Source organism: Triturus cristatus, chromosome 4_1, assembly GCF_964204655.1.
Source record: "Triturus cristatus chromosome 4_1, aTriCri1.1, whole genome shotgun sequence".
NCBI classification, from domain to species: domain Eukaryota; kingdom Metazoa; phylum Chordata; class Amphibia; order Caudata; family Salamandridae; genus Triturus; species Triturus cristatus.
The window spans coordinates 638189207-638204132 of NC_140585.1; positions in this window are offsets into that span (position 1 = coordinate 638189207).

The following is a 14926-nucleotide window of genomic DNA, read 5'->3' on the forward strand; positions in this document are numbered from 1 at the left end:
GTGTAAAGTGATCCTATGCAACACGTAATGTCTGTATGCTGTAGTCCCCCAGCATTCGTATTTACTCACCAGAACTGTCCCTCACTGCAGATGACTGCAAGTATATAGTAACCCAAGAGCATTGCCCCACCCACCCTAACACTCCGAACTGGTTGAAGAACAACATCACACCCACAACCCATTCAATAGTCAAAGTAAATTACATTTGAATTGCACATAGGGATTCATCTTGTAGGCTACCAGACACCAAAGCGGTAGACCTGGCACAGCAAGAGCTGAGTGGCCAAGAGCAATAACAAGCAAGAAATATAATGTAGAAATCAACAATAAACAAAATAGGAGGTGCAACAATCAATGTAACATACACAACATAAGCTGTGTTTTAGGGGGATACTTGAGGGTAGAGTCATTACTGTAGGAAAGTGCCCCTTTTTGACATGGTCACCACCACTTTCTATCTGGTATTTGATGCAATCTTGACAGAAAGTAATTGTAATTGTAATTGTCATTTGTAAAGCGCGTTATCACCGTCAGGTCTCTAAGTGCTGTGAGAGGGCATTGCCCTAGCCCGGGTGAAGATGGAATATGTTAAGGTGAGCTCCATGCCTCCGAGAAGAGTACTGTCTTGAGCTTCTTCCTGTAGGTGAGCAGAGAATGCTCCTTACGTACATTCTCTGGCAGCTTGTTCCAGATTTGAGGGATGCAAGTAGAAAAGGCTCTTCCTCCAATGGAGGACAGGCAAAAGCGAGGGCAGGCCAACAGGCTGGCCTCTGATGAACGTAGCGTTCTACTCGGATTCTATTTGGTTAGGCTGTCTTTAATATACCTCGGGCTTGGCCATAAATGGCTTTATGTGCAATGCAGAGGCCTTTAAACTTTGTTCTCTGCCTAATCGGAAGCCAATGTAGCTGGCGTGATAGGGGGTTGGCATGAGTTTGTCTAGACACTCTGAAAATTAGTCTGGCGGCATCGTTCATGATAATCTGTAATCTGGCCAGCAGCTTTCCCGGGAGGCCGATGTACGGGGAGTTGCCATAATCTAATCTTGATATAATCAATGCTGATACCACCAGTCTGAGGGTGTCAAAGTGCACTGGTTTCCTGCTTTCCAGACCCCCAGTTCCAGATCCCTTTCCCTAAAACTGTGCAATTGTTTCCCAAATTGGCCATACCTTAAGCACCCTTGTAAGTCCCTACTAAATGCTGCCACAAGTTCCCAGTGCATGGATACAATGAGGGTCCCTAAGGGCGGCAGCAGGTATTGTGCCACCCTTAAGGACCCCTCTGCCGAACTCATGCAGACTGCCATTGCAGGCTGCATGTCTTTGTGCAGATGTATGTGAAAACACAAGATGGCCCACATAACTGTGGGCCATGCCTACAGATATTTCATGCAGTATAAATAAGCTACCCATACAGCAGACCTTACAGCCCTAAGGCAGAGTGCACTCTACTACATATGTCACAACAATCTCCGTTTTCCTCCACAGTCACATTGAAGAACCAGAGCCTGGACCATCAAATTGTGCAGAACGTGAGTTTTATTTTTTGCTCTCACAACCTGCCACCATGACGCGTTTCGACCCCATGAGGCCTTGATCACATGACGCACCTCAAAGTTGGAGTAAAGCTTTTAAACCATTTTTTAAAAACATATTTAAAGTGACAAGTGCCTATTGAAAAGTCGGCTCCATTGACATAGAAGAAATCTTTTTCTTAAATCGCAACATGTATGCAGTTACATTTACATTTCAGATTTAAATATCATAACAATCTGTTTCAAAGAATTAACCTGTAACAACATGGACATAAAGTTTAACAGTTGTTCAATATCTGCTAATCATTTTAAAACATTTTGTAATGTCGTTAAAAGATATATATAGCGCAGTTGTTTTTTCATAGAATGGCTGCCCAGCATATATTGAAGCAACAAAGGAGGTTTTTGGATGTACAAGTACATTTCACGAAATCTAAGTGCATACCTAAAATTATTTTATTTAGTATACACATGAATAAATAGTAGGTTAAAACTGCATCACGGTATGAATAGCTAAAGCCCCCCGGTGTGGGCTTTTTCATGTAGGACCTTGAGTGTTAGTTAAAACCTTTTGTCAGCATTGAGGAGCTGGCCTCCTTACTTTTGGGCTTTTAACCTATTCAATAAAGTGCTAGTGCATGTGCGTAGTGTACAACTGTAAACAATGCACTGTTTGAGCCCTACCAATTTGGAGAAAAAGTGCTAGCGCGTACGTTACTTAAGACAAAGTTCTCAGTGCGTGTTTCATCTGGGTGTTAAAAAAAAAAAGCTAAGACCATCTAAAAAACTGTGATAATAATTACTGGGGGCATAATGCGGACTTATTACATTTTACTGTTCACAATAGTGGGGCACCTATAATTGTTTGCCAATGCCAATCTGTGATTAAAGGCAGGTGTATAATCCTTAGGGGTGTTTAGACCCCCCGGCTGTTTGGAATCTAGTTACAAAATGTATCGCATTTCCAGTCTCCTGAGGGCTTTTTCTCTATTTCCCCCTCTTTTGTTTGGTAGTATAGTATCAATTAGGAAGTATTTTAAATCCTTTGGATCTGGCCTGTGGTGATCATAAAAATGTCGAGCCACAGGGTAGGCTTGGTCCCGGTTTTTAAAGGCTCTAATGTGCTGGAGTATCCTCTTGTGTCCTTGGAGAATGGTACTTCCTTCGTAGCGTAGGCCACAAGGACACTCCAGCACATAGACCACAAAGTCTGTCCTACAAGTCAGAGCTTTGTTGATGGATTTTGCCTGATCGCTGAAGGGTGTTGTGTAGGAGGTTGTAGTTACTCCATATTGGCATGCCTTGCAAGATTTGCATTTAAAGAATCCCTTTCGTTGGGGAAGCCAAGTACTTTTTTGTATATTTCCGGGATCATTGCATACCAATGCGTCCTTCATGGAGGGTGCTTTGCTATATGTTATAGCTGCCCTAGCAGGTAGCAAATGACCTTTGATAGAATCGCTCAGGACCAAAGGTCAGTTTCTTGAAATTATATTTTTGATGGCCTTTGCCTGTTTGCTGAATCCCAAGATGATTCTAAAGGTTTCCGGTTTTACTTGCCTAGTGTTTGTCTTGACTGATCTGTTTGTGTCAGGATCTGATGGCAAGTCTAGTAGGGTTTCCCTGTTGACTGAGTTGCTCTTGGCTATAGCTGCCTCAATCACTTGTTTGGAGTAACCCCTGGCCAGAAATCTATTTCGACCTGCTGCTCGTGCTGCTACCAGGTCATCCTCACAACTGCAAATGTGTTTGAGTCAGAGCATCTCACAGTATGGAATGCTTTGTATCAAATGATGCAGGTGAGAGCTCCTGGTGTGTAAAATTGCATTGCTAGCTGTTGGTTTCCGGTGCAGTTTTGTAGTTATTTTACCCTCCCTAATGTAGACCTGTGTGTTCGGAAAATTGACAGTCTGATCACTCAGAGTGGCTGTAAACTGCAGGTTGAGGCTATTGATGTTTAGCCTTTCGATGAATCTCTCTGCCTCTGACTGGGTCTCCTGCCAGATGATAAAGAGGTCATCAATAAACCTGAGCCACAATCTGATGTTGTTTCTAACAGTTGTCTCGAATTCCTGATGTAGGACCAGCTCCTCCCACCATCCCATATGCAAACAGGCATAGCTGGGGAAGAAGCTGGCCCCCATTGCTACACCTCACTGTTGTTGAAAGAGTGAATTCTGAAAGATAAAGATGTTATTGCAGAGACAAAATTCGACCATATCACTTAGTGGAATATACCTCATTATCACGCAGTCTTTTTCCCCGCAGGGAATTACAACGCGGTCGTTATAACGACTGCGTTGTAATTCCGCATACCAATACCCCGCAAATCGTAACAACGACTTGTGGAGGGGGGGGCTCTGGATGTTGCAATAGTATAATTTACTATTCCAACTCCAGTGTGTGCGGACAGTAGGGAAGGTGTTGGATTCTAAATCCAACACCTTCTGCGGAGTAATGGTATGCGGAATTACAACGCTGTCGTTGTAACGACTGCGTTGTAATTACCTGCAGGGAAAAAGTTTTGTGGTAAACGTTGTTTACCCAGTTAGCATTTTGTTGTAGGTGCAACCTTGGGTAATCTTCTGTCTAGATAGAATTTCAAGGCCCGCAGGCCATCCTGGTGGTTAATGGATGTATACAATGAAGTTACATCTAAAGTGATTAATAAATAATCAGTGTGCCACTCACAGTATTGTATTTTCAATAAGAAATCCCCAGTGTCCCGGATGTATAAGGGAATTTCCTGCACGTATTCCTGGAGGAAATAATCAATGTGTTGGGAAGTTTTCTCCAGAAGGCTGTTCCGGGCCTATATAATGGGCCTTCCTGGGGGTTTAAGGGGATCTTTATGAATCTTAGGAATATAGTACATGATCGGAGTTACAGGATTATCGTTCTTCAGATATTTGTATTCCTGTTGTGTGAGCAACCCTGCATTTTTCCAAGCTATCAATTTCATATGGTAGTTGTTATACACCGTTTTTAAGCTTGTGGTGTCACTCTTGCGATAGCAATCCCTATCCAGAAGTTGATTCATGACTTCTTTTACATAGTCTGCTTTATTCCACTAGGATACATATGTACTAAATGTGTGGACATAACTGCATGAGCACGTTTGTTCGATAACATAAACTTTGGGTGAGGCACCCCGCAGGATATGTTGACGTAGAGACCAGCTAGCTCACAGTGCCACCGTAAGGCCTCCTAACCTTACCTGGGAGCGAATGGTTTCTGGCAACCACTGGACATGACAACCCTGACCCCTCAGGAATCGTGAAACAGATCAGTACCTTTCGCTCAGTCACTCATGCTTACTCGTGCTCATAGAATATACAGAGAATACACACTGGGACGTTTTTAATATATTTATTGAACCAATGTTATTCTTGTATAGAATACATGTGCTGTGATAATAAGTAGACAGAAACAGATGAAAGTGATTACAACCACCAAAAGAATAAATAGTAAGTACAGCTCTACCATGGTGCTAAAACAGTGTATATATGCAGGGATATAAACAAGGCAGCAGTCAGTCGTACTCCCATTATGCAAACTCTACTCTGAGTGTACCTGGAGTGTGTGTAGGTGAATAGCCAAGAATCCCCCTAAGGGATGATCCAACCCCATTACTTGACGGGAGAGAGTGAAGGACCCCTTCTTGGTCTGGAAACCCCTCACGTTGTCTCAGACCGCTGCGTGGTAAAATTTCAGCATGCAGGGACCTTCAGTGTCAGCTGAATAGCCTCCTCTGCTAATCTATTGGGATGACTTTATTCATATTAGAAAGTAGCTTGAGATGTGCGTATAGATTATGTTATGTTATGTTATGTTATTTTATGTTATGTTATGTTAGTGAAGCTTTTAAAGCGCACTTATACCCTAGGGTGTCCTGGCACTGAGCATTGTCTAACAGATATCCAGAAGGCACAGGGTTATTCGGAAAACAACCATGTTTTCAGCCCCTTCCTGAAAGAAAGGAGCTCGGAGGTGTTCCTAAGAGGCACTGGTAGGTTGTTCCAAGCTTTTGCAGCACAGACGATAAAACTATTGCCGCCCCACCTAGCTTTTTTCACTCTGGGTATGGTCACCGGCTTTGCTTCCGAAGAACGCAAGGTTCTTCTGGGGGCATACCATTGAAGGCAATTTTTCAGATAGTCTGGTCCACTGCTCTTCAAGGACTTAAAAAACCCGCAGAGCGGTTTGAACTGTTCACGTTGTTTTACTGGGAGCCAGTGAAGCTGACGAAGTCCGTTTCTGACTGAGACAAACCTAGGTGTGCCTGTTATCAGTCTGGCCACCGCATTTTGCACCAGCTGGAGTTTGTACAGATGTTTCTTATGAATGTTCAAGTACAGACTATTACAATAGTCCAGCCGTGACAAAATGAGCGCTGTGACTGCGGTCCTAAAACTATCTGCTGATAACAAGAATTTTTTTTTCCTCACGATTCTGAGTAGGAAGAAGCTCATCAAGACCACCCCTGATCGCCAAAGGTAAGTTTATTATTATTCATAATTACCCCCAGGTGATTAGTGATGTTATGTATATGTAGATAGCCTTCTCACCCCGCGTATGAAGATAGAACAACATTTGTACATAGTGCGAAGAAGGGCCTTGTACAAGATGTTCATGATGTACATGATGTTCAAAGCATCGTGATAATGTTGTGTGAAGCTAGATGTGTAAAGAAAGTAGTTTCAGAGAAACAAATCCAACATTGTTGTTCACGCAAATATGAGCAAAAGGTCACGCCAGAAATTTCATTGTGAAAATTAGGACAATGTAAGAAATCAACCGCTTTGCTACATGGGCGTAACCCAGGCACATATTCTGCCGTCCTTGACATGTAATTACAACATCCCTAGACAGGGGAAATGCGAACACCCTGCCTTGAGCCCATTTGGCCCCAGGACAGGTGGGAAATTAGATATGCAAGGAGTTGTGGTGCACTGCCAGGCCCGTCACAACCCTAAGGGGAGCTACCTGATGTGCCCCCCCCTTTAGAAAAATTCCATCATCCTGGTGATGACAGAATTAGGAACTCTGATACAGGGTTATCCCCACTTCCCATAGGACCCCAAGGGTAATTAGCCCGTTGGCTACAACACTTCACTCACCTTATCATCCCCAAATGTAGTATTTAGGGGAGCCCCTGGCACCAGGAAAGCAGATTCTACTAACCTATGAAGAAGGACACCGAAGAGCAATGAAAAGAAAGAACTGCGGAGCAGCAACTGACTTCGCATCAACCCTTCTGGCCTGCCTTCTGTCTCCAACAATTGCGCAAAAGATGGCTTGTACTGGAGCTGGTCTGCCTCCAAAAGCCTGGGAGGACTGCCAGCACTTCTGGAAGCAACCAGGATCTTCCTTGGAGTAGCAGAGATGATGTCCTGCACCCTGCAGGCACCCAAGGAAAGCACCACTGTCCCCGCCCCCCTCCCAGCCTGAGTTGGAGTGGGCCAATTGTGCCAGCGAGGTTCTGAGACCCTCCAGAGTTGAACCCCACCTTAGGTTTGCCCAGACTAAACTCCCAGTCACCACCTGCAGCCTTTTTGTGCAGCCCCCCTCTAATGCGAGTGTCTCATACAGTGAAAACCCAATGCCACAGAACAACACTGTCCCCGAGCCCCACAGCCCGAAGAGAATTAGACCGATGATCTCCCACCATGTTCGAGCATCATAGAACTTGAGCCCCCTGTTGGTTTAGCCAGACTGCCCCCCCCCCCCCCCCATCAAGGCACCATCTGGGACAAGATACTTCTACAGTGCCCATGGAGAAAAGCTCACAAATAATTATTCTCCTAGTGTGAACTCATAGAACCATAGGTCCCAGAGCTGCACACATAGGCAGGAGATTTTTTATATATATATATATATATATATATATATATATATATATATATATATATTTTTTTTATATTTGATGTCCGCCCCAGTGTGATCATTTTTCAGTATAGGACTGGTGATTAATGTTTTGTCCATTTGTTTGCTTTTGAATGTTTCCACGTATTGTCATACAATTTATGGTTGTATAATGTATGTATTGTTATGACAAATTAAGATGAAATTGTCGAAATTGGATTCTTTATGATGACATGATGTTAACGTATCTATTGTTTTTCAAAAATACAAAAGTAATAGTGAAATAAGCCACTCCAGCACGTTATATGTTGAATTGTTTATTTGACTCATGCCACTAGATTCCTTTTTGTATAAAAAGTACTCGTGGTCCTATCTAGTTTGCATTTGGACCCAAACCTTCCATAGGTTCCCAGGCCGCAGGTACCGCCACACCCAGCTGCAACCCGGACAGGAGAAAGGGGGCATGAGCAGACGAGGTCCGTAGGCCCGGTTCAGTACAGCGCACTGTGATGGTTTCTTCTACGCCACACACTGAGAAGTAGTAAATGTAATGTAATGTAAATCTGCATTTATAAAGCGCAAACTGTCACTCCACAAGGAGCCTCCTGGCGCTAAGGAATCGAAGTAAGGAAGGATGGATAGGAATTTCGTGTAAGATAAAATTAGATTAACGCAAAGCAGTGGCCATCTGGGATATTATATGTCCGTGTTTTTAATGGCTTCCTAAAAAGAGATTCAGATTCCTGTAGTCTTAGGTTGATTGGAAGTGCGTTCCAGACTTTAGACTAGGCCAGGGTGAAAATTTCGTTCAGTTCGCGGAAATTGCGATAATTTGACATTTTCGCGTTCCGCGGAGAGCGCGAAAATGTCAAAATTTCCGCTTTCCGCAGCTTGGCGATAATTTGTTTCTTGCTTGCGCTGTAAAATAATACATTCTCGCACGCGCGCGATCGCCTTACCTGAATCCCTGAGTTCGCCGACAAGTTTTCTTGATCCGGTCGCGTTCTCCATGAGATGTTGGATAGTTTTTAGCCATTTGCGCTGTCTCGCGACAGTTCGCGCCCGCAGTGACGTCATGCGTCGCGCGAGCACGTCTTTCTTCTCGCGATCATGCACCGCGAGACAACTCAAAACAAGATGGCCGCGCCCGCGAGCAACCACATGGGTAAGTTGGCGACCCGCAACCATGCAGAAAATCTCGCGAACATGCGGGAAAAAAAATTCCGCATCTTCGCGATATTTCCGCTTGTTTGCGATAATTTTAAACATTTTCGCGATAATTTGCAAAAGTGGATTTTGCAAATTCCGCCCACCCCTACTTTAGACCCCAGGTAAGCGACAGTTTTGCCTCCCTTTGTGGTTAGTTTGAAATTAGGTGATTTTAGGAGATTGGCTGGGGATGATCTGAGAGTCCTGATGGTGGTGTAAGGGGAGAAATGTACTGAAAGGTACTTAGGTCCTGACCTGCACGTGGCTTTATGGGTAATCAATAGAAACTTAAAGAGGATTATCTTATGGATTGGAAGCCAGTGCAGGGTTTTGAGCGCTGTGGAGACAGATGCTCTACGTGGGAGCCTCAAAACAAGACGAGCTGCAGCGTTTTGGACCACTTGCAGTCTTTTTATTGTAGATTTATTGGTACCTGCTAGAAGGCTATTGCAATAATCCAAGCGCGAGAGGATCAGGGCTACTGCTACTGATTTCTTCGCCGCAGATGGGATGAGATCAAAAAATGTCTTCAGTGATCTTATTAAGCTAAAGCAGGTACCTGCCGTGGTTAACGCGTGAGGGAGAAAAGATAGTGCGGAATCGAATTGGACACCTAGGTTTATAGCTACTTTAACCATATCCGGGGGGGGGGGGTGGTTCCTTCTGGCAACCAACTATCCGGGATGAAGGTAACATTTGTTCCAATGGGTAGAGTTTCTGTTTTGTCGGTGTTACATTGCAAATGATTATCCCTCATCCACTGTATGACATGTGATAAACAAGTTTTGAAGTTCGCTTCGGCATCTGTATTATTCTTGTCCAGGGAGACGATCATTTGGGTATCATCAGCATAGGATGTTACCTCGATTCCGAAGGAGTTTATAAGAAAGATAAGAGGGGCCATATAAATGTTAAACAACAGAGGGCTTAAGGATGAGCCCTGAGGAACGCCTGTAGTTATGATTTTCTCTGTTGAAAGAAAGGGGCCTAGGGAGACAGTTTGTCTGTGGTTGGTTAGGAATGATTCAATCCACGCTAGAGCAGTACCTGTAACTCCGCCACGTTCGAGTCTCGTTAGAAGGATGTCATGTGAGATAGTATCGAACGCGGCGGATAGATCCAGTAAGATCAGTACTGCTTTCTTTCCCTTGTCAGCTAGAGTTTTTAACGCTTCCGTGACCTCTAGAAGGGCAGACTCCGTTGAGTGTCTGGGACGGAAGCCAGATTGTTGGGGATGAAGAGTGTTATTAGATTCGATGAACCTAGAGAGTTCTTTGTGCACAAACTTCTCCGTGATTTTGCCCAGTGCCGGGAGCAGTGAAATGGGCCGTAGGTTGGAGAGAACCGAGGAGTCCACATTCTGCTTCTTTTTAAGAGGTTTGACCAGGGCGAGTTTCCAGTCGTCTGGAACAGTGCCTGTACTTAATGAGGAGTTGACAATTTGATTTATGACCGGGTTGATTATGTCAATAAGCTTGTGTAGGATCATGGGGGGGCAGGCATCTAATGGGGATCCTGATTTACAGGTCATAATGGCTTTGAAGGTTGATTCCAATGATACTGGTTTAAAGGTCGTAATGCCATAGATAGTCTGACCAGGGTCTGAGTCACTAGCCTCTTTGTTAGTGGGGGTAGAAGGAAAGTTCTTTTTAATTTTGAGAATCTTGTCTTCAAAGTAATTGGAGATGTCATTGCACAGGGTTTGTGAGGGGGTAGCTCTTTCTGTAGTCCTTTAGGATTGGTGAAGGATTTTATAATTTTAAAAATTGCTTTTTGGTCAAGTATTGACTCAATTATTTCCTTTGAGTAATATACTTTTTTAGCGATTTTGATGTGGTTATGATAAAGTTTACTGTTTTCTTTATTGGCTAATCTGTCATCGATGTTGTATGACTTTCTCCATTTATGTTCTTGTTGCTTACATTGACACTGTTTTATTGCTAAATCGGGAGTAAACCACGGTGCCTTCTGAGTTTTTGGTTTCCTTTTTTTTTTTTTTGTTATAATTCTCTAGAGGCGCTAGGTCATTGCATATGGTTGAGAGCCAAGTATGGAGACAGCGCGAGTCTTGTTCAGGGTTACCTGTAAGATCCGGTCTGCATGCCTGTGCATGGGGCATAAGCTTAGGATTATTCATTAGTTTGGTCCATTGACGTCTGGGGTTAGAGTCAGGGGAAGGTAGATCTGTGCGCCCTTTTTGTGAAAACTCGATTGTGAGTGGAATCATAAAATGATCTGACCAAATTAGCGGGATGGGGGGGTTTACTGTAAGTGCAGTAAAGTTGGAACAGATCCCATGAAGGGTATGGCCCGTCTGGTGGGTAGGGTGCTCAACCAGTTGTTTAGAGTAAGAAGCTCTATAGTTTGAAGGAAATTGTCCGTTCCTGGAGAGCCTTTGGATTCCAAATGGAGATTGAAATCACCAAGCATTGTAAAATTGGCGTATTTAAGAAGTAGCTGGCTTAAGGAATCACCCAGCGAGACTATGAAGGTGGTACTTTGCCCTGGTGGTCGGTAGATCGGGACTCCTGAAAATGACAATGAGGCATCAAGGGAGATAAAGAAGCCTTAGCTTTCCGCGCCCTTAAAGGAGTCCAGATCCAGAGTGGAGCAGGACAGTGAATCACGGATAATGATGGCCAAGCCCCTCCCTCTGCCATCTGATCTGTCCTTCCTATGAATTTTATAACTAGGAGGAAGTGCAGTGGCTATATCCGGATTGCACCACTCTTTCAACCATGATTCCGTAATAAATAAAAAATCGAGTTGCATATCAAGTATTAGGTCCCTAATATCTTGACAGTGTTTGCTGAGTGATCTCGCATTAATTAGGCCTCCTTGCAACATGGCTTTGTGTGTTAAGGTAGGTAGGCTTATCTTATTTAACAATGTGGTAGGGCGAGGGAGTCACTCATATCTACACTTATAGCATGAGCAAGCTCCCCATAATGTTTCCGGGGCAACTTGACACTAACAGTGTCTCTTGTAGTTAAGCAATTTTTTAAAATCCACAGGACTGAAAACCCACTTTGGCAGTGTTTGGTCAGCATTCCCTGTCCTTGGCACGTTCTTGGCGTGGACGGGTGAAGACGGGCTTGCCTTTGGCGCGCCGGCGGCGCACCTACTGCGCGTGTCCGCTCCGCGCATCTCCGGCCCAGCATGAATTAAAATAGCTGGCCGGGCGCGGGAGGGGCTTGGTTCCGGTTTCGTACCCGGAAGTGCACAGTCTTGTGGGTGTTTGGCCGTGAGAAAAAGGTATGTCCGCTTCCCTCCAATCAAACGGCACGAAGCTGGCGTTGGACCGGGGAAGCGGAGACTGCACACAAAGAACAGACAGGTGAGTCCGATCACAAACAATTTTCTGTAGTTATTAAAACAATCACCCCCCGCTCTGCAGTAGCGTACATCCCTGAATTGTCCAGCAATTGATTAAAACTGAATCAACAGTTTAAAAGCACAGTGGCAGTTAAATAGGACAGAGCCCACAGTTTAAAAGCGACAATCTGGGAAATCCTTACGGCGCTATGATGTAAATCTCGCAACCGCTACTTTTCCCTTCGTATTCCGCTGCGCGTCCAGCCCAGCATGAATTAAAATAGACGGCCGGGCACGGGAGGGGCTTGGTTCCGGTTTCGTACCCGGAAGTGCACAGTCTTGTGGGTGATTGGCCGTGAGAAAAAGGTGTGTCCGCTTCCCTCCAATCAAACGGCACGAAGCCGGCGTTGGACCGGGGAAGCGGAGACTGCACACAAAGAACAGACAGGTGAGTCCAATCACAAACAATTTTCTGTAGTTAGTAAAACAATCAGCCCCCGCTCTGCAGAAGCGTACCTCCCTGAACTGTCCAGCAATTGATTAAAACTGAATCAACAGTTTAAAAGTACAGTGGCAGTAAAGTAGGACAGAGCCCCCAGTTTAAAAGCGACAATCTGGGAAATCCTTACAGCGCTACGATGTAAATCTCGCAACCGCTACTTTTACCTTCGTATTCCGCTGCGCGTCCGGCCCAACATGAATTAAAATAGCTGGCCGGGCGCGGGAGGGGCTTGGTTCCGGTTTCGTACCCGGAAGTGCACAGTCTTGTGGGTGATTGGCCGTGAGAAAAAGGTGTGTCCGCTTCCCTCCATTCAAACGGCACGAAGCCGGCGTTGGACCGGGGAAGGGGAGACTGCACACAAAGAACAGACAGGTGAGTCCGATCACAAACAATTTTCTGTAGTTATTAAAACAATCACCCCCCGCTCTGCAGTAGCGTACCTCCCTGAATTATCCAGCAATTGATTAAAACTGAATCAACAGTTTAAAAGCACAGTGGCAGTAAAATAGGACAGAGCCCACAGTTTAAAAGCGACAATCTGGGAAATCCTTAGGGCGCTACGATGTAAATCTCGCAACCGCTACTTTTCCCTTCGTATTCCCTGCCAGCAACATCATTCCGAAGACACAAAAGGCCAAGCCAAATATCTCATCCATCCAGTCACTGTAATCCAGCCCCCCGCATATTGAGTCCTCTGTATTAGTCATGCCGCCAATAAGTCTGTGATTGTACTGAGGCGAGCGCAGGCTGGGGCAAGTAGGCAGTGCAGCATGTAGGTATCAGTGGCAGCATGACCAAGTTCACTGTCGAATGGGAAGGATACAGAGCACTGCCATGGCACCGCCGAGTCTGGGGCCGGTGTGCTGCAGCCAAAGTGACAGGATCGAGGCTCCAGGGGCTCTGCCGAGCCTCGACCAAGTATAGTCACAGGTTCTCGCACTTGACGGAGCCAGACCACCTTCCCCAATGCATCCGACCTGTCCTCACACCTATTTAACCCCAAAGTCACTGACAGGACACACAGATCCCTGAAGGGACGCACCTCTCACAGACTCGCTGCCGGGTAGTCAACCCCGGGCAAAGAGCACGCCACTGCAACCTTCACTGGCAAAGCCACCATGTCATATCCTTAGAAGGCTAGTTACACCATATTGGTTTTCCAATGTCTTGTTTTATCTGTTTTTTTCTGAGGTCCCAGCAGCTGCTAAGTGTTACCAGGCCTCTTGCTTTCTTTTGTTGCTCTGCTGCACATTTCTTTATTTTGACTTTACTTTCTGAAATGGCCATTGGCCATGTTGGAACAGTATGATAAATGTAAGCCAAAAAGGCTGCTGATGAATCTTGACAAATACAAGCACACAGTGACTATCTTGGAATATTTTGTAAACAATTTTAAGATGGAAATGAATGAGAAAGCAAAGGGGAGCAACAGACAAGGGGAGAGGGTGGTGAGATGATCATGCAAAGAGAATGGGAAAAGAATATTAAATTGATGTGTCTGTGGACTACTTTTTAGGTCTCGCCTGACCCAGCTCTTGCGCTGGTCTGGCGAAACTTATTGAGAGGGCTCCAAAAAGTGATGCCAGCCTAGAGCTACAGTGCATGTGCGCGGGTGCGCGTGCCGCGCTTTACTGCGATTACTTTCACTTTCGCGGCCACACGGCCACTTTGCATAGCCAATAGGTCTCGCTTTTGGGACCTTATAAGTATTTAGTTATGCAACTGTTGCATGGCTAAATACTTATAAGGTCCCAAAGGCGAGACCTATTGGCTATGCCAATGCTTGTTTTTTTAAAGCATTCACATCTGTGAAATGGTGTGGGCTGATACCAACAATGATTTTTTTAATAAGTGTCCATATTGCAAGAGTTAAAAGGACATGCGCTGCAGACCTGGGGGCGTGATGCCGTGGTTTGCGGCTGGCGTCCATGTCCTGGAGTGACACGTGACCTGGTAAGGCCAGCCCCAGCGGTGAGTGCCGGAGAATTGACGCGGAGCGGCCTGGGTGCACCGGCAGCTTTGGAGGTCGCCTGGCAGGGGCGGCTGATGCCCGATCACACGGAAGCCTCTCAGATCAGCAGGCAGGGGCGAGAGGCAGGGCAGCTCTTACCTGCATGTCCCTGCCTGGTGCGCCTCCGGGTCTACCGCCTTGCACCTGAGAGTGAGCAGACCTAGGGGCTGGTTTGAGCGTAGGCCAGGAATCAGTCACATCACAGGAGCCCGATAGAGACAAGCCATAGCATGGAGACCAGGGGGGGCCTGAAACTACTACTGAGGAGGCGAGTTGAGAGCTTCATTGTCAGTGGAAGGCGATTTTTCTCCCTACTTTTCTCCTCCCCCCAGGGGCAGCACTCACTTCTTCAACGTGGTGGCTAGGGAGTCGGGTCGGGCTCAGGACACCCAGCAGTCTGGAGCATATCGGGGAAAGCTGACACGTACACTACTGAGGAGCTACAATAGCTCAACACATCCTCTGGGTAAATGCTATCGCAGAGTGG